We start from the raw sequence: 20,936 nt of genomic DNA, 5'->3' as shown, positions 1-20,936 counted from the left end.
CAAACCCTGACTGAATGCCGATGAACACGAGTGAAATGTTTCTAGATTTGTTTCACGTTTTCTAACACCGTAAGTGAATATATGTGCTGACTGAGGATACCAAACGAAGCTAAGTAAATGTCTTAAAATCTGCAATACGTAAAAGACAGTGCTACCTAATGCCTGTTTTATTTTTGTGTGTCACTAATTAGCTGTGTGCTGTTTTACAAGCCACTCTCTCCCATTCTCTGGCCTTAGTTTCCTCATTGATAAAGTGAGGAGGTTGAAATAGATCAATGGTTCTCAACCCTGATTGGACACTCAAGTCAACTGGGGGGATTTTTGAGCTCAGGGTGCCCCCCACTCTGCTCTCTCTCCAGATCATTTGTGCATATTTTAAAGCTCCTCCCCTGGTGATTCTAATCCAGTGAGGGCTGGCAGCCACTCAATCAGGAGGTTTTAATGTTCATTCCACTTTTACAATTATTCAATTTTCTTATAGTTTGGTTTTGGTCATATGGATATCCCACTCAGACTGGGTTTTAAGCCTTTGTGAAAAATAACTTTCTGATAAACGGTGAAGTGAGGAAGGGGGGAAACACATCGTCACTGTTTTTGCCACATTTTTCACAAACACATCATTCTCACTCTCAGACAAATCCATGTAGCAATTAAACAGGATGCTGCCAATTTACCATAGAAATGTCCTACAGCTGCTGTGAATAAAAATGAGGTGGCAGACAGAAAATTGGAGCAGAAATGGTGACACATTGGATTGAAATAGTCTTCGGACTCTTCTTGGCTACAGCTGGCCCCTGGGGCTCACATCTCGTCTAACCCTTCTGGGTCCTCAGGAACCGCCTGACTGATTTCTGAGCAGGACAAAACTAGTGCTGCCAGCTCTGTACAATCAGGCTTATCTTCTGCAACAGCCAGCTTTGCCCAGGCTTTTGTGTTTTCACAGTAGATGTGTACTTTACTTAGTTTGAAAAGAACACAATTGAAATCCTTGTTGGATTCTGTTTTAGTTTCCTAGGTTGCTCCAGCAAATATCATGAAATGGGTTGGGTTAAACAATGGGAATTTATTGGCTTACTGTTTTGAGGCTGGGAAAATGTGCAAATCAAGGCATCCTCAGGGTGATACTTTCTTCCTGAAGACTGACTGCCAGTGATCCTTGGCTCCCCTGCCACGTGGCAAGGCACATGGTGGTGTCTACTGGTCTCTCCCTTCTCTTCCTGGTTTCATTGCTTTCAGCTTCTTGCTTTTGTGGCTTTCTCTCTCTGTATTCATTCCGTTCATAACGGACACCAGTAATAGGACTAAGACCCTTCCTGACTGAAGTGGGTCACACTTTAACTGAAATAGCCTCATCAAAAGGTCCACCTTACAATGGGTTCACACCCACAGGAATGGATTAGATTTAAGAACATGCTTTTCTGGGGTACATACAGCTTCAAACCACCATAGATTCCCATCTTTTCCCTTGCAGAAAATGAAAATATTTTGAGATCATTTATGGAGGAATTGAAAGAAGTGAATAATAAAGATTTTAAGGCAGCTTCTTGTTATTAATTGTCATAGACAAACTCAGAAAGTGACAGCACAGACCAGCATTGTGCAAGAAAGTTCTGTGGAATATTAGCCCCTTGGGATGTTTATAAACATTACAAGTCTGGGAAAAATGACCCTGGGCTCCAATAAACTTAGGAAATCGCTGGTTCATTTTTAGGAAATGCTTGGGTAAACTAACAACTTTCTTTCCTGTAGGAATTTTTAGATCGTTTAAAATGTTAATGGGCTGTAGGTGTTTCCCAAGATGGGATATAGAATACAGAGTTTTGCAAATTTATTTGACCTTTTTTTGGGGGCATGCCCATTATCTTTCAGTTGCACTGTTGCACAAAGCACACTTTGTAAAAGCTGGAATCGAGTTAACCAATTACTGCTTTTTAAAGAATATTATCAAGCATGAAATCAGAAACTGAGAGTTTAAAGATGATCCAATCACATTCATTCACTACATAAATAAGGAACCCAAGGCTCAGAAAAGTTACAAGCCCAGGTAGATAGTGAGTGCCAGATGTGGAATTGCAATTCAGGAGTCAGCCTTGCAATCCTTACTCCCTGAGCAAAATCTCACTGTTATTTATCTATGATTATAAATCATCAAGTACTTACAAAGCTCCTGAGACAAGACCTGTATTATGTTCAGTAATCATGTGTAGCACAGAGATTTATTTATAATTTAAGGTAGGATGAAGATCTATTGCTATTTGCCCTACAATTTGTTTTTGTTGCTGTAGACCCAACTGGAAGAAATTAAAATAAAAAATTCTCCCATCCTCTGGAAGCCTGAGCATTCCTTTCCCTTTGAGGTAGAGCCACTTATTTGTTTGTTTTTAATGTTTGAAAGATAGGAGAGAATAGAATATTCCAGGCTTGAGTAGGATACCCTGGGGGCAAATGAACCCAGACTTTTGTGTTTGGAAGGTCCAGGCCCCAAAGGAAATGAGTTGTATTGTCCAAGAAAGAGGACTCAAGGTTACGTCATTCAGGGATTTAAGAAGGGAGTGGTCATTTCCTTGCATTTAAGGTTGGATTCTTGGAGAAAGGGAAGGCAGATAAGATACAGGGACATATAGAAGGGAACTTGGGTGAGGTCAGTTGCCCATACTCCTGGAAGAACTGAATATTGTGGGCTTTGACCACAGGAGCCTCTGCTATGGAGAGATTTATATTAGATCTCTTGACAACTTCAGTGTAGCCAAGACTGTTCATTGTTCTCCAGCACCTGTTCTCCCCATAGCTACCTGTGCCAGTTTGAATGTATTGTGTCCCCCAAACGCCATTATCTTTGATGTAGTCTTGTGGGGCAGACATTTTGGTGCTGATTAGATTTGCTTGGAATGTGCCCCACCCAGCTGTGGGCCATGGCTCTGATGAGATATTCCCATGGAGGCATGGCCCCACCCATTCAGGGTGGGCCTTGATCAGTGGAGCCACATAAATGAGCTAACTCAAACAGAAGGAACTCCGTGCAGCTGTGAGTGATGTTTTGAAGAGGAGCTACAGACAAGAGGGACACTTTGAAGAAAGCACTGGAGCTGCAGATGAGAGAAAGTTTGAAGACAGCCTTTGAAAGCAGACTCTTGCTCTGGAGAAGCTGAGAGAGGACAAATACCCCAAGTGCAACTAAGAGTGACATTTCTGAGGAACTGCAGTCTATAGAGAGGAATGTCCTGGGAGAAAGCCATTTTGAAACCAGAACTTGGGAGCAGCCACCAGCCACATGCCTTCCCAACTAACAGAGGTTTTCTGGACACCATTGGCCATCCTCCAGTGAAGGTACCCGATTACTGATGTGTTACCTTGGACACTTTATGGCCTTAAGACTGTAACTGTGTAGCCAAATAAACCCCCTTTTTATAAAAGCCAATCCATCTCTGGTGTTTTGCATTCCGCAGCATTAGCAAACTAGAACACCACCCAACTGGATCGAACAGTTCCCAGCCTCCTTGCAGCAAGGTGTGGCCAGGTGACTAAGTCTGAGCCAGTGAGACATACACAAGGGTAATCTGCAAAACTCATGAATCATTCCTTAAAGGCAAAGCAACTGGTCCTGGAGTTTCTCTTTCCTCCCTCCCATGAAACAGGACATGGACATGGATGAGTCAGCATTGACTATGCAATGAGAACAGTGACCTGAGAAGTGGCAGAGAAACAAAATGAATGGAACTGAGGTCACCAAATGACCCCATAGTGCAGAGCCGCCTTGCTAATCCTGATCTGCTCACTCTGTAATGTTCCTTAAGAAAAATAAACTCAACTTTTTAATCAACTGCATTTGGGAATCCTTTGGTCATAGCAGCTTAGCTTAGATTTAAACTGTGACATCTAGCAACTGAGGTCTTAAGTCAAAGTGATGGGGAAATTCAAACCAATTATATATGCTGACAATGCATGTTAAAACTGCTTTCTCCTTTAAATAAATCTGTTATAATAGACTTTATTTTTAGACCTCTGAGAATCTTAAAGTAGATTATATTTCAATGACGGATGCTACTTTCCTTTGGACTACTGTATGAAAGTATTTTTGGCAGAGGGAGGAGGGCACTTTTGCTGATTATTAAGGAGAAATTGATATGTTATAGAAAACTTGGAAACGAAAAATGATTAAGAAGAAAGTAAAATCCACTCAGAAGAAACCACTGCCAATATTTTGTGTTATTTTCTTCCAGGCTTTATTCTACTTACATGTAAGATTTTATTTCTGAAATTGGGACTGTTAAGTAAAATAAAGTGGCTGCCTGCATTGGGTGTTGCTGGGAGAGGATTCCTTTCTGAAAATGGCTTTTTAAGAAGACAAAAACAATTGACCTGCAGGGGTCAAGAAAATGATTCTTGTTTCCAAGAAAATGGAGCACAACCTAATGAACCGAACTGAGCAACACCCAGTGATAAAACTAGTTTGGGTCCAGCAAAGACAGTTTATCAGAATGGACAAGGATACCATACTAACAGAAATATATCTGCTCCCCACTTTGTGGGACCCCCCATTCCATTTCGTGTAAAGTAGAAACTTCCTGCCAGCCAATCAAACATTTTCTCATTCGCTTCTGCATTTGCCCTTTTTGAGCCTCCCTTCCCATCCTCTTGGGTGGAGCTCCCTTCTACTTTCTGAGTGTGATGCTGCCTGATTTGTGAATTGCTCAGTAATGCTAAATTTTATGAATAGTTTTTCTTGAATCAGTTTTGGTGATGAGGGCGGGAGCTGAAGGCAACTGCCATAGGCTCTGGAGACAAAAGAAAGACAGGTGAAGGCTCCAGTTGAACCTGTTGAGCTCTTTGTCTTCCTTGCTGTCTCCAAGCAAGTCCCTCTCAGATATGAGCTCCAATGTCTTTGTCTTTGAGCCTCCAATTGCACTAACTTTTAGTCAAAACGTTAGAGGCTCAATCTTTTTGACAAGAAGGCTCAAATTTGAGCCCGAGCCCCCAGCCTCTTGATATATCCGTAGATTCATTTTTCCTACTGCTTGTTTCTTTGTCCTGTGCACAAAATGAGAAGTGAAGTGATCAAGACGGGATCCTTAAACTCCAAAATGTTCATTCTCTATCCTCCGGCACCCTGGCAGATTACATGTTCAAAGAGAAACTTTTACTATCAGAATAGCAAAATCTCACCAAAGACACCTAGAGTTGCAATGAACAATGTGGGAACATTTCACTTAGACAAATTTACTCACCTCAGAGGTGAACTTGAGAAAAAGGGCTCCCAAATTAAACAGGTCAAAAGGGATGTTTATTTTAATTGGTACTCAGATTCTACTAAGAAACTGCAAGACTCTAAAATAGCTTATATAAACTACTGAGTTTTGTCTTTTTATGTTTCATGTTTCTGTGTTTTTATGTCTGACTCATGGCTGAAAGTTTTTAAATTGAAGTTATAAGCTCTCTATTTGTGTCTGTCTGTATGTTTGATGTATAATATTTTCCTCTCTCCAGATGGTACTACCAAACTAACTTATAAAAGTCCTTAAAAGGGCTCTAATCAAATTGGCTAAAAGATAAAAAAGTGCTTATATATAAACTCAAATTCTTCAAGTCCCAGAAATTAAGGAAACCAAAATTCTCATATTTCTAGTTGAGAAAAAAAGTATTCTTAAAACTAAACCCAAATGTTTTTTAAAAATTTCAAGTTCATATAATTCAGGTAAAACTTTGACAAATGGGACTAGTTTAATATTGTTAGTTAAATAAAAACATCTATGTCTTCAGAATGATTAACATTAAGAATAATGCAAGCATATAATTTTATGCTACTTGGGTATGCACTTCCTAAATTTATACAGGTTTACTGATCAAATAAGCTAGCATTATATCTACTAGATCTTCAGGATGATAAAAAATGTAAATTTGTGTTTAACCAAATTGAGTTGTTATTCTGACAAACTTTAAGAGCTATTGTGTTTTGTAGGATGTCAGCCTGAGAGAGTTTTCAAGATCTTTTTGATTACTTAAATACGTAAGGTAGGTAGGATGTGTTTTGTTAAGGAAAAAGAGAGTCACTTTGTCCTAAGATAAAATGACTGGCTGTTGCAGAATGAGAAACAGGAATGAGTAGGGCAAAATCTGAGTGGATATAGAAAGCTGTAGAAGGTTGTGAAAAAGGAATTTTATTTGTCCAGGTGAAGATTGACTAGGTTTATGAGATTTTTAAGAGTTTGCTTATCAGACAGTATCTTCATGCAAAACTAGAATTTTGTTTTCTCTTGGTTAAAATGACAAAGTTTTCTTGGTCTGCTCTTAGGAAGAGATTGTAAAAGGTTTTTCTCAACCATCTGAGTAAAATGCCTAGAAGGCAAATATTCTGTATTTTATCAGAATAATCTCTTTTATATTGACCTTACATCCTTTGTTTTAGAGAAAAAGTCTTTTCACTTTTGAAAGAAATTTTTTACACTCATGTTAACTCCTATTTATTTTTAAATCTTTTATTGTCACTTTGGTTAAATAGGGAACCAAATAGTTTCACAGTGACCCACGATCCTATTTAACAAAATGTTCAAACCTGACAACTTTTGACATTTTGCCTTACCCAAATCAAACCCAAAATGACATCTTATTCATCTCAAACTGTCTTTGGGATTTTCCAGAGGACACCTGGAAAATCACAAAAGATTTGTTTTTTCACCTTGTAAAAATAGAGGTGCTTGAAACAGGTCTATTTGATATGTTATGTGTCCAATGGGAAGTGTTGTCAAATTAGAAAGGATTTTCTAACCTCCTGTTGGTTAAGTTCACATGGTAAAATGTTATTAATATAAACATTTCAGAAATTGTATAAAGTTCTAGAGATTTGTCACTGTCCTCACTGTCCATTAGATGACCTAATATTGATCCACTTGATATTAGAAAACAGTAGTATTATTGGTCATAATTTCAATTGTGCTTAAAAAATGTTACATGTCACAGAAACAACCAAATTTCCTTCTCAATTGCATTATTTTTGTAACGAACTTTTAGCAGAACTTGTTATAGAGTAATAAGTTAACAAAGCAATTTTAAGTCTGTTGTCTACAGGCAATTTTTATTCTGATATGTTCTTGAAACCACCTGCAATCAGCTGCAGGCAAGAGGGCTTTGTCTTCAACAAAAAGGACTGTCTAAGAGACCCAGTGTCTCAGAGACAATGCTGGGTACTCTGGGTTGGAGGCTTCTAATGACATTGCTTAAATAACTTTCAGAGCATACCACTAGACTGAGTCAAGACATGAAAATTCCAGTGACGAAGCCAATGGGTTCATGTGATTGCTAACACAGATTGAGTGGAACAAAGACTAATTACCTAGGACTGAATGAACTGATAAAGAATGATTATGGTTTTGTTTGGATTATTGCTTATGTTTTAATGTTCTATTTTCTAGATACAAGGAATCCCTTATTCTTTTCCCTTAAGGTGTCCAGTTACTGGCACATTCCACCCCCTGAACCCCAAAAAGACATGATCTTTCCAAATACAAAATACATTCATTCCATCACAATATCACAAAAGCCTAAATCATTTCAGTAACAATAGTTAAGTACAAGATCTTATCAAAATCAGTTACAGGTGTGGTCTGTCCTAAGGCAAAATTCCCTTCTAGCAGTGGACCTGTGAAACTTAGAACAAGTTATCTGCTTCCAATATGCAAATGAGAGACAATCATAGGGAGAAATTGAAAGGGAAACAGGGTTCATGGGACCAAAACAATTCCGAAAACCCACAGGGTGAACTCCATTAGATTTCAAAGTCTGAGAGTCATTTTTAGAATGATGTTTTATCCTTGGGGCTTGAAATAGCAGGAGTCCAACCCTTTCCAAGGGCCTTTGTGGCAGCACTTTTCTCTCCAAATTCTGGGGTGAGTGCTCCAACATGTCCACATATTGGGGAGACCACCTTCTTCTCAGCCCGATCCTCCTCAAGCATCGGGGTGGCACCTGGAATCTCTTCCATCTACAGGGCACACACTCAACCCTTTCAGAACAGTGGGGTGGTGGCCAGGATCTCCCTAATCCCTGGGGAATGTGCTCCACCATCCCTGAGGCCTGGGGCAGCAGCACTCTTCCTGGGCATTGATGTGGAAGGCCCGCCCTCTGCCTCTGGTGCAAACTCACCCTTTCCACCTGCATGGGTTGCTTTGCCTCTCCTTGACCACAATTTCTTGGCTTCAGACTTTGGCTTCCATGGTTCTGCCTTCTCTGAAGAAATTTTTCCTTCAATCTCTTTCTTTTCTGTCACTTTTAGTCCAGACTGGCAGTGGTTCCATCTAGATCTCACAAAAAATTTGTTGACTTGGCATATAGCTTACAGGGGTCAAAACTGTCAGACAATAGGATTTTCGACAAATCCTTTCTGGATAACTCCATCTCCAATCCTGGCTTGTAGTGAAATGGCTGGCTGTTTCCAAGTTTCATTAAATCCTCACTTGGGGCTGTGGCCTCTGGGGTTTCCATTTCTGGAAGCCCAGAGTTTTCCAGATATCAATTTCTGGTTTCTTTGAACCCAAGAGTTCAGTTCTCCGCTTATCTCTTTCCTCTTGCATTTTACTATAAGCTGCAAGGAGAAGCCAGGCTGCATTTTCCACATTTAATTTGGAGATCTCTTCAGATAAGTATCCTGGCTTATTACTTTCAAATTCTGCCTTCCATCCTATACTAGGACTCAATTTTGCCAAAATCTCTGTCACTTTAAAACAAGGAATGCCTTCTTTCCAGTTAGCTATAGCACATTCATCATTTCTGTGTAAGGCCTCATCAGAAATACCTTTAGGGTCCATATTTCTACCAATACTCTCTTCAAAGCAATCTAGGTCTTCTTCTATCAAGCTCGTCACAATTCTTCCAGAATCTTCCCCTTCCCCTTTTAAAAAGCCATTCCAACTCAGCAGCACCCCACTCTTCTGGTATCAAAATCTATTTGGGTTTTCACCAAGGATCTGTCTGGCGGAGAAACCAGGGCTGCCGCACGGGGACTGTGTCAGAGCAGGGGTCACCTGTGACACCAGGACAGAGTGCAGGGATGTTTAATAAAAAATTGTAGCCCAGAGAAACTAAGATGGTGGCTAGGTGAGACAGGGCAAAAAAACACCTCTGTGAAAAACACTAGATAAAAACCAGAAAGTGACCCAGAATACTGGTTACAGTGATGCGCCAGCTGGACGAGTTCTGCTAGTTCCACAGGGGCCGTATACTTGGTGAAACTGGGAGTCTGCATTCTGAAACGAGTGAGTAAGCTGGCTGGAAGACCACAGCCACGCAGCATTGTGGGGAAGTCAGGGCTTGGCATTTGGAGACTGACTGGCTCTTTTAAAAAAAAAGGGGGGGGAAGAACCCAGGAGTGGCTGCAGTTGCGGGAGTGGGAACCACACAGTAAAACACAGCAAGAGGGAGTGGGCCGGCCTCTCAGTGTCTGGCCCGGAAGATAGCCTGCTGCAGATACCCTCGGGGCCGGGGGAACGGAGGGGAGAGCCAGAAGCAGAAAGAAATCCCGCGGCTCGCAGCTGGCTCCCCAGAGGGCTGGATAAACTCCTGCCTGGGGCCATGCCCACAGCCCAGAGCCCTGCCAGTTGTCCCAGAGCTGGTAAGGAGGAACTGTGCAAGGAGGAGGGGGTTGAGACACCCTGTTTGGCCATCTTTGCTTCAGGCTGAGCGTGCTGCTGCATGGCCCGGTGGCCCGGGGCTTCCCTTGAGGGACGGCATGCACTGGTGATGTAGCATGGCATTCCGTTGGCAGAGGTCCTGGAGGATCGTGGCTGGGAGGGGGGACCCTCTCGGAGAACCCAGGGACGCTACACCAAGTCCGGTGGTTTGTGGGACAGCGAGAGAGAGGGTCTGGGGCTGAACTGAAATGAAGGCTTAGACTCTTGAGGTGGCCTTGTATCTCCGGGAACCTGGGGGATTTGAATATTAAACCTGCCCTTTCTCCCTGGCCACCTGTACACATGCCCTGCATTCAGGGCGGATGGCTCCAGCAACACACCCAAACTGAGTTCCCCAACTGAACCCCACAAGAATCAATTCCCCACACACTGCAGGAACAAGGTTGAGAACTGACTTGAGGGGTATAGGTGACTCACAGACGCCATCTGCTGGTTAGTTAGAGAAAGTGTATGTCACCAAACTGTGTTTCTGAAAAATTAGATTGATATCCTTTTTTTTTTTACAACTTGAAAGAAACCTATCAAGCAAAACAAATGCCCAGAGGCCAAAAACAACAGAAAATCTTAATGCACATGATAAAACCAGATGATATGGAGAATCCAACTCCAAACACACAAATCAAGATATTGGAAGAGACTCAGTACTTGGCAGAATTAATCAAAGAACTACAACTGAGGAATGAAAACATGGCAAAGGATTTAAAGGACATCAAGAAGACCAAGGCCCAGGATATAAGTGACATAAAGAAGACCCTAGAAGAGCATAAAGAAGACATTGCAAGAGTAAATAAAAAATAGAAGATCTTATGGAAATAAAAGAAACTGTTGGCCAAATTAAAAAGACTCTGGATATTCACAATACAAGATTAGAGGAAGCTGAACAATGTCTCAGTGTCCTAGAAGTCCACTGAACAGAAAATGAAAGAACAAAAGAAAGGATGGAGAAAAAAATAAAAAAACTTGAAATGGATCTCAGGGATACGATAGATAAAATGAAACGTCCAAACTTAAGACTCATTGGTGTCCCAGAAGGGGAAGAGAAGGGTAAAGGTCTAGAAAGAGTATTCAAAGAAATTGTTGGGGAAAACTTCCCCAACCTTCTATACAATATAAATACACAAAGCATAAATGTCCAGCGAACTCCAAATAGAATAAATCCAGATAAACCCACTCCAAGGCATATTCTGATCAGACTCTCAAATACTGAAGAGAAGGATCAAGTTCTGAACGCAGCAAGAGAAAAGCAATACACCACATACCAAGGAAACAACATAAGACTAAATTGTGATCACTCAGCAGCCACCATGGAAGCGAGAAGCAGTGGCATGACATATTTAAAATTCTGAGAGAGAAAAATTTCCAACCAAGAATACTTTATCCAGCAAAACTCTCCTTCAAATTCAAGGGAGAGCTTAAAATTTTTCACAGACAAACAAATGCTGAGAGACTTTGTCGATAAAAGACCTGCCCTACTTCAGATACTAAAGGGAGCCTACCAACAGAGAAACAAAGAAAGGAGAAAGAGATACAGAGAATTTTAACAGACATATATAGTACCTTACATCCCAAATCACCAGGACACTCATTTTTCTCTAGTGATCATGGCTCTTTCTCCCGAAGGGACCATAAGCTGGGCCATAAAACAAGCCTCAATAAAAAAAAAAAAAAAAAAATTGAATATTCTCAAAGCACATTCTTCAAACACAATGGAATACAAATAGAAGTCAATAATTTTTGAACTGTAACTCCACTATTTACTTCCTACATGAAATAAAATACATAAACTCTAAAGACAAATCAGTGGCTTTGAACTCAATGTAAAATATGTAATTTTAGACAACAATATAAAGGTGGGGGAATGAAGGAGTATAGGAACATAGTTTATGTGTCCTATTGAAATGAAGGTGGTATCAAAGAAAAACAAGATTGTTATGGATTTAAGAGGTTAATTTTAAGCCCCACAGTAAACACAAAGAAATTATTAGAGAATATAACCATAGAGATGAAAAGTAGAGTATGGGTTAAGATAAATGGGGGAAGGGGCAATGGGGAGTTAAGAAATGAGTGTAGGGTTGTGGTTTGAGGTGAAGGGAAATTTCTAGTAAAGGATGGTGGGAAAGAGCATTACAATATTCTAAATGTGATTAATCCCACTAATGGAAGGCTAGGGAGGGAGTGGAATGGGAAGATTTAGGCTGTATATATGTTTCCACAATTGAAAAAAAAAAAAAAAAGACAGTTTAAATAGATGACAATTGAATGCCAAGGATGAACCTGGATGGGATTGGAGGATGGAAGACAGGAGGCTCAAAGGGACACAGTTGAGACATAAGGAAAAGGAAATATAAAATGTAAGCATTGTATCATTGTTGAATCTCTTGTACTTCTTAGCTGCACTTAATGGGATTGCGTAAAAGAATGTTCTTATTCATGGGAAGTGTATATGTGAATTATAGTGTTTGTCCATGGGTGTGAGCAGCTAGCTCCCATCTGTTCGGAAGACAGAGCAATAGATGATGGATGATAGATAGGGAGGGAGGGAGAGAAAGAAATAGCGACATGACAACATGTTAAAGTTGGTGGATTGGGCTATCAGGAGAGGGGGGTCAGGGTATGATGGAATTCTGTGTATGGGGTTAGTATTGTTTTTGCAACTGTTCCTATAACTTTGAATTTATTTCAAAATTAAAAAAAAATCTATTCTGGTTTGCTAATGCTGCCATTATGCAATATAACACAAACAGATAGACTTTTATAAAGGATGTTTATTTGGCTGCAAATTTACATTTCTATTGCCATAAAATTGTCCAAACTAAGGCATCAACAAGAGGATACCTTCGGTGAAGAAAGGCTGATGGTGTCTGGAATACCTCTGTCAGCTGGGAAGGCATGTGGTTGGCGTCTGCTGGTCCTTTGCTCCCAGGTTGTATTTCAAAATGGTGTTCTCCAAAATGTCTCTGGGTCTCTCATAGCTTCTCTGGGGCATCTCTTAGCTTAGCATCTCCCAATGTCCTTCTGTCCACAACTCGAAACATCTCTATTGGCTCCAGCTCCTCTTAAAGGACTCCAGTGATATAATTAAGACCCACCCTGAATGGGTGGGGCCACACATCCATGGAATATCTAATCAAAATGTTTTACCTTCAGTTAGGTAAATCGCATCTCCATAGAAACAACGTAATCCAAATATCCCACAAGATTGTTCTAAAATATGGCTTTTGAGGGGACATAATATATCCAAACTGGCACAGTACCTATAATTCATAAATCATTCATCTTTTGCTCTCTGTCTGAACCCTCCAGAATTTGGAAACAATAACAAAATTTATTTTTATGGGAAAGTAATTATTTGTATAGGTTCAATCAGAATCTATCCTCCTTGCTAATAAGACATAATTGGAGACACAGGTTATATAACCAAGGCTGTGACTGAAATGTCGTGTTTGAGAAGGATGCTCATTTCCTCAGATGTGACTGGACACTTTTAAGGAACTAAGGTTGACTTTGCGGAGCCAAGGCTTACAAAACCCTCTTGGAAAAACTTGTCTGGTACCTGGTTCCAAGATTCCTAGCTGTTCAGGTCAGCAAAGAAGGTTACTTTCTGGTAAGAATAGGAACCATGTGTTACACTTGGAGTATCTTGAGAAAGAGGAATTTGCCCATATCTACAGGTACTACAGGTGAAATCTGGTGTTGAGTTCTTTGCTTATCCTCCTAGCCTCAAGAGGCTTTTAGAAGTTCAACCAGAGATTCCTTAGGAAAACTACTAGTAAAACAAACTTAAAAGGGCTTATATGGTAAATCACCACTCTTGCTGTACCTTTGTAAATAATCAGGCCAAATCTAATAAAACCAGTCTTATTTTATGATTAACCTTTGGAGTTAGCTTTGATCAATAGGAGGATGACTATAGAGAGAAATTTTATGTTTCAATGGAAAACCCTAGTACACTCCTGGGTGTTATTAGATTCTGCTCCTGTTCAGTGTCTGAGCTACTTTGCCTCTCTTTGCAAACTGCAGGTACAGATATCTGCATGGGTTTGTTACTTACCTGTAAATTGGTCTGGATCCTGTGATCTTGCATATTGGTCTATCCTAAATGCTAGTCAGAAAGCTAACTTAGTAGCTGTATTAGTCAGGGTTCTCCAGGGAAGCAGAACCAACAGGAAATATCTGTAAATAGTATGAGATTTTATGAAAGTGTCTTACCCAATTATGGGGACACAAGTCCAAATTCCGTAAGGCATGCTGCAAGGTGACAACTCTGATGAAGGTTTTTGATAAATTCCCTAGGGGGTGGGGGTGGGGACTGGCTGGCTGAAGTAGAGTTGAAAATTCTGTCTTCTGACTGCTGAAGTCATCACTTCTCCTTTTAAAGCTCAATTGATTGGATTAAGCATCTCTCACTACAGAAGACACTCCCCTTAGCCAAAGACAAATGTAATCAGCCATAGAAACAATAAGCTTACTGATGATTTAAGTTCATGAAATGTCCTCACATTAGCATTTAGGCCAGTGCTTGCTTAACCAGACAACTGGGCACCATCATCTGGCAAAGTTGACACATGAGCCTAACCATCACAGTATCTTTTGTACATGGGCCTCAAACTGACCATTTTTTTTTTTTTTTGAGTGTATTTATTTCTTTTTCTTGATTGCAGTGAGGTTTGTTGGGTGGGCAAAAAGACCAGAATAGCCAATACAATACTGAAGAGAAAAACAGCAAAGTTGCAAGACTCACACTATCCAACTTCAAGAATTATTATAAAGCTACAGTAATCAAGACAGTGTTGTACTGGTGAAAGACTAGACACATAAATCAATGGGATAGTAGAGCATCCAGGAATAGATCCACTCAAATATAGTCAACTATATATTTTTTAAAAAGATGCCAAGGCAATGAATGCAATGGAGAAACTGTAGTATTTCCAATAAAAGGTGCTGGCATAACTGAATGTCCATATACAAAAAACAAAACAAAACAAAACAAAAAACCTAGAAACAGACACTATACCTTTAATAAAAAATTAACTCAAAATGAATCCTATACCTAAATGTAAAATGCAAAACTATTAAACTTCTAGAAGAAAACAAGGGATAGTGTCAACACCCCTCTTCAACATGAACAAGTTCGGGTGGTCACTGCCTAGACATCCCTGAAGATTGTGAAAGTGATTAAACTAGAGGAAGGGGTAGCAATAGACAAGATGGAATTTAGCAAAGGATTATGAATACTAAATCTCTATATAATTCTCTTTTTCTTAGTTGCTATGGTACTAGAATAGCTAGAAGGAAATAATTGAAATCATGGAACTGTAACCCATAACATTCTTTGAAATTTGCTCTATAGCTACTTGTCAAATTGTAATTTGAAAGTTACCACCTTTTTGTATATATGTTGTATTTCACAAATTTCACTCTGGTACTGTAACTCATAAAATTTTTGGAAGTTTCCTATATACTTGTTAAATGGCACTTTGAAAGTTATTACCTTTTTGCATATATATTTCACAATAAGGAAATAACTGAAACTGTGGAACTATAACCCATAACATTCTTCGAAATTTGCTCTCTAACTACTTGCTAAATTACACTTGGAAAGTTATCATTTATATGTATATATGTTACATTCCACAATAAAAAATATTTAAAAAAAAAGGAAACATGGGAGAAAATCTATGGAGACCTTGGATTTGGTGATGAGTTTTTAGGTATAAAACAAAAGCACAATCCATGAAATTAAAAATGGATAATTTGGACTTTATTAAAATTAGAAACTTCTGCTCTGTGAAAGACACCATTAAGGATATGAAAAGGCAAGCCTCTTTGTTGCTCAGATGTGGCCCTCTCTCTCTAGCTAAGCCAACTTGAAAGGTGAAATCACTGCCCTCCCCCCTACGTGGGATCAGACACCCAGGGGAGTGAATCTCCCTGGCAATGTGGAATATGACTCCCGGGGAGGAATGTAGAGCTGGCATCGTGGGACGGAGAACATCTTCTTGACCAAAAGGGGCATGTGAAAGGAAATGAAATAAGCTTCAGTGGCAGAGAGATTCCAAAAGGAGCCGAGAGGTCACTCTGGTGGGCACTCTTACGCACAATTTAGACAACCCTTTTTAGGTTCTAAAGAATTGGGGTAGCTGGTGGTGGATACCTGAAACTATCAAACTACAACCCAGAACCCATGAATCTTGAAGACAATTGTATAAAAATGTAGCTTATGAGGGGTGACAATGGGATTGGGAAAGCCATAAGGACCACACTCCACTTTGTCTAGTTTATGGATGGATGAGTAGAAAAATAGGGGAAGGAAACAAACAGACAAAGGTACCCAGTGTTCTTTTTTACTTCAATTGCTCTTTTTCACTTTAATTATTATTCTTGTTATTTTTGTGTGTGTGCTAATGAAGGTGTCAGGGATTGATTTAGGTGATGAATGTACAACTATGTAATGATACTGTGAACAATCGAATGTATGATTTGTTTTGTATAACTGCGTGGTATGTGAATATATCTCAATAAAATGATAAAAAAAAAAGGCAAGCTATGGACTGGGAGAAAATATTTGCAAAACACATATCTGATAAAGAACTTTTATCTAAATATATCAAGAACTCTAAAAAGTCAACAATTAAAAAAAAAACAGCTCAAGTAAAAATGGGCAAAAGATTTGAACATCTCACCAAAGAAGATACACAGATGTCAAATAAGCATATGAAAAGATGCTCAACATCATTTATTCATTAGGGAAATGCAAATTAAAATGAGATACCATGGCACATCTATTAGAATGGTTAAAATCCAAACACTGACAATACCAATTGCTGAAGTGGTTGTGAAGTAACAGGAATTCTCATTCATTACTGTTGGGACTGCAAAATGATGTCACTGCTTTGGAAGACACTTTGGCAGTTTCTTGCAAAGCTAAACACAGTCTTACCTTAGAATCCAGCAATCACTGTCTATCCGACTGATTTGAAAACCCATGCCCTGCACATGGATGTTCATAACAGCTTTGTTCAAAAATGGAAGCAACCAAGGTGTCCTTCAACACATGAATGGATAAACATATTGTGGTACATTCATACAATGGAATACTATTCAGGGATATAAAGGAATGAGCTATTATTCTGGTTTGCTAATGCTGCCAGAATGCAAAACACCAGAAAATGGATTGGCTTTTATAAAGGGGGTTTATTTGGTTCAAAGTTACAGTCTTAAGGCCATAAAGTGTCCAAGGTAAGGCATCAATGATAGGGTATCTTCTCTGGAGGATGGCCAATGGCATCCAGAAAACCTCTGTTAGCTGGGAAGGCACGTGGCTGGCATCTGCTTCAGAGTTCTGGTTTCAGCATGGCTTTCTCCCAGGACACTCCTTGCTAGGCATCTGCTTGCTTCTTGGGTTGCAGTCTCTGTAAGCTGCAGCTCCTCCAAAATGTCAGTCTCAGTTGCTATCTGGTCCTTCTGTGTGTGAACTCCTTTATATAACTCCAGTGATCCAATTGACACCCACCCTGAATGGGCAGGGTAACACCTTCATGGAAATTATCCAATCAAACATTTCACTCACAGTTGATTGAGTCACATTTCCATGGAAACACTCAATCAAAGAATTCCAATCTAATCAACACTAAATATATCTGCCCCACCAAGATTGAATCAAAGAGCATGGCATTTTGGGGTACATAATACATCCAGCACGGCTGTCAAGCCATGCAAAGACAAGAATGACTCTTAAAGGCATATTGCCATGTGAAAGAAGTCAGTCTGTAGAGGTTACATAGTGCATGATTCCATTTACACTACATTCCGAAAAAGGAGAAACTAGGGAGATGGTAAACTCATCAGTGGTTGCCAGAGATTCAAGGAGAGGATGAGGGTTGAGCACAGGGAACTTTTTAGGACAGTGCAAGTATTCAGTACAATATTGTTAATGTTGTAATAATCTTATTTAAATTCTTTCCCTAATGTTGCTAGAAAATTGAGCAAGCGCAATATTGAGGATACACTGTCAAGTTAAAGATCAAATTAAACAAAAGTAATTTATGATAAAATTAGTGCCTGGATAAGGAAACCAGATATGCTTTGTTGAAATAGACCTAAATAGAGAAAAACCATGATCAGCCACAGTATAACACAATGTGATAGATATATTATATAAATATAATTGGCTTTAATAAGTAATAGAACCTTTGACAGAAAGATAAAGTTACTATCATACCAAGCTAAACTTATCAAAGAGAACCTCAATAAAAATACTCAAAACAATGAAAAATAACCCCAACAAGTCACCTACAGTGGCAGAAGCAGTATTTTAAGCTTCTTAAAGAAAGCCTGAATGCACTGATACCAACTACTTTCTTAAAAGGGTAAAAAGACTTTAAAAAGAATGCTCTGCATGTCTGAACAACTGTACTGCACTATGAATGTTCTTAGACAGACCTGAGACAGTGGAAGTTGTCAAAAGCAGAACTGTTGTAGGCAAAGACACAGCAAGGCTGATGATGCACCAGCAGAGGAAACTCAAGTTATAGCTAAATGACATGAACAGAGGATAGGAGTGCCAGGGAAATGAGCCACCCTCAATAGCTGAATAAGATCCAACCAAGAATAGTATTGAAACCAAAGTCATCAGAAACTGCAGTTACTAAAACCATTAAAGAAGAGTTTTTGACATGAAAGAGAGTTTATGGATATTCAGGTACCTTTCTAAAATGGACCGAGGGTAGCAAGGTCCTTGTTCTCCGAGGGTGGAGGGCCAATCAATTGATTGAGACATTAATTTTGTAACTTTCAGCTAATTTCCTGTGACCTCCCAGTTCTGTATCTGTTGAGAATGCCCTGACAATGAAAGAGTGAAAAGAGGGACTGTGCCAGTTTGTATGTATTATGGCCCCCAAAACACCATCATCTTTGATGCAATCATGTGGGGGCAGGCTTATCAGTGTTGACTAGATTGAAACCCGTTGGTTCAGTGTTTCCATGGAGATGTGAATCAATCAACTGTGGGCGAGACATTTCACTGGATTATTTCCATGGTTGTGTTGCCCCACCCATGTGGGTCTTTATTGGATCGCTGGAGTACTTTATAAAGTACTTTATAAAGTTCCTCAAAAATGTCACTCTTAGTTGCACTTGGGTTATTTGTCCTCTCTTAGCTTCTCTGGAGCAAGAGTCTGCTTTCAACAGCCATCTTCAAACTGTCTCTCATCTGCAGCTCCTGTGCTTTCTTCAAAGTGTCCCTCTTGGCTATGGCTCCTCTTCAAAACATCACTCACAGCTGCACTGAGTTCCTTGTGTTTGTCAGCTCATTTGTATGCTCCAGTGACTCAACTCAGACCCATCCCAAATGTGCAGAGCAACACTTCCATGGAAATTATCTAATCAGAGTCATCACCCACAGCTGGGTGGGGCACATTCCAAAGAAACACTCAAAGAAGTACAATCTAATCAGCACTGATAACATCTGCCCACACAAGTTTACATCAAAGATAATGGCGTCTGGGGGACACAATATATTCAAACTGGCACATTGCTCTTAGTCAAATTTGATGATATATCAAAATACATACATATCTGTTGTTACCAAGTGAGATTTATGTAACAGTCTGACTGTATTGTTGGTGTTTGCTGATAGATTTCAGTCCCCACCCCTCCATCTTCCTCTGCTGCCCTGTGACTGGGCAGGCTGAGAAGAAAGCCTTTGCCGCCAACACAAAGTTCAAACTACGTAAATCCCAGCTCCTGCATGGGAACCCTTGTCCCAGGCCTGGCCCCTAACCACACTAAAAGCCAAGTCAGTCTCCTTTCCCTGCTCTCTCAAGTCAGTTTTGGACCTGTTTGGGAGCCTGCTCTCTTCTTCCCCCAGAAAGTCTCATTGTGTGTGTGTGTGTGTGTGTGTGTGTGTGTGTGTGCGCGCGCGTGTGTGTGTGTGTAGTCATCAGTCTTGACATCTGAACTAAGCTTTCTTTTTGGGGTGGGTGCATGGGTCCATCCCATGACCATAATGTTTACTTCTAATACATGACTAAAATAACATTTATGAAGTCAACCATAAAAACTCATGTTAATGTAAAATATAATAAAAAACATACTTATTTTAATAGATGTCAAGAGGCAATCTATTTTTGACTTAAAATATCTCAAAATTTAAAATAATCAGGATGAAAATAAAAAGAATTACAAAAAATAAAAATAAAAATAATAGGGATGGAGTATTCATTTCTTTACATGATAAGGACTATATATTTAAACCCAAGTCAACATTTTACTTAATGGAAAATACTAGCATCATTCCTCTTTAAAATATGGGAACGAAAACCAAGATGTAGCCCATCTTCACTTCTATTTAATATACTGCTTGTGTCAGATATAAGCTATTGGCTCTCAGCTCAAAGCCCACTTTTTTATATACTGCTCGTGGATGCTGGGACTGAGACTCTGCAAACAACATTTCCTTTGAAGATAGCTCCATGTTAAGTTGTACCAATAGGGAGAACCATAAGGTAGCTGGAAGGCAAAAAAAAGAGAAAAGGAAGTTGATTCTTCCCGTTTTGCTTGCTATCCTGTCAGTTTTGCCCCAGCAATGGCTCTTCACCCCAATGTAGTTGTTGGCTCCATTCTACAGCTTTTTCCTGATACTTGCAGAATTAGCCTCCGTGCACCCCTTTAGGGGTACAAGCAGCAGCCAGACTATGCCCTTCCCCAACATTATAAATCCCAGCTCCACAGGACCCCTCCTCCAAGCTCCTGAGACACTAGCAGCAGCTATATTCTCTCTCTTTAGAGTTTTGGGGCCCAGCTCTGCAGGGTCCTTCTCCAAGTTTCTAGCTTCTGATGATCCCAATCTCTTCTCTTTATTCTCCTATCTTAGAGATGGCAGCTGCTTCCTGCAGTTACAATCTCTGTATTACCTCAGTGCTTCCTTTGTGCATTTTCAGTTCTTTGATGACCATTTGACCAATTAGCTAACTCTTATATTAAATTCTCTCTGCCATTGCTGTTTTCTTAACTATGCCCTTACTGATAAGGTATTAGAAATGCTAGAAATAGCTATTCAAGAAGAAAAATAAACAAAAGCTACAAAAATAGGAAATGAAAATAAAATATCATTGTCTTCAATGAAAAAAAAGCTAAAGAATGTAAACCAGCAGACCAAAGACAACAAATGTGTTCATAAAAGTGTAGGATATGAGAAGTCTATACACATATATTGTATTCTTATATATTTAATACGCAATTTGAAAGTAGAATGTA

Source organism: Choloepus didactylus, chromosome 20 (assembly GCF_015220235.1).
Source record: "Choloepus didactylus isolate mChoDid1 chromosome 20, mChoDid1.pri, whole genome shotgun sequence".
Classification (NCBI taxonomy): Eukaryota; Metazoa; Chordata; class Mammalia; order Pilosa; family Megalonychidae; genus Choloepus; species Choloepus didactylus.
Note: the sequence above shows the minus strand (reverse complement) of the source record.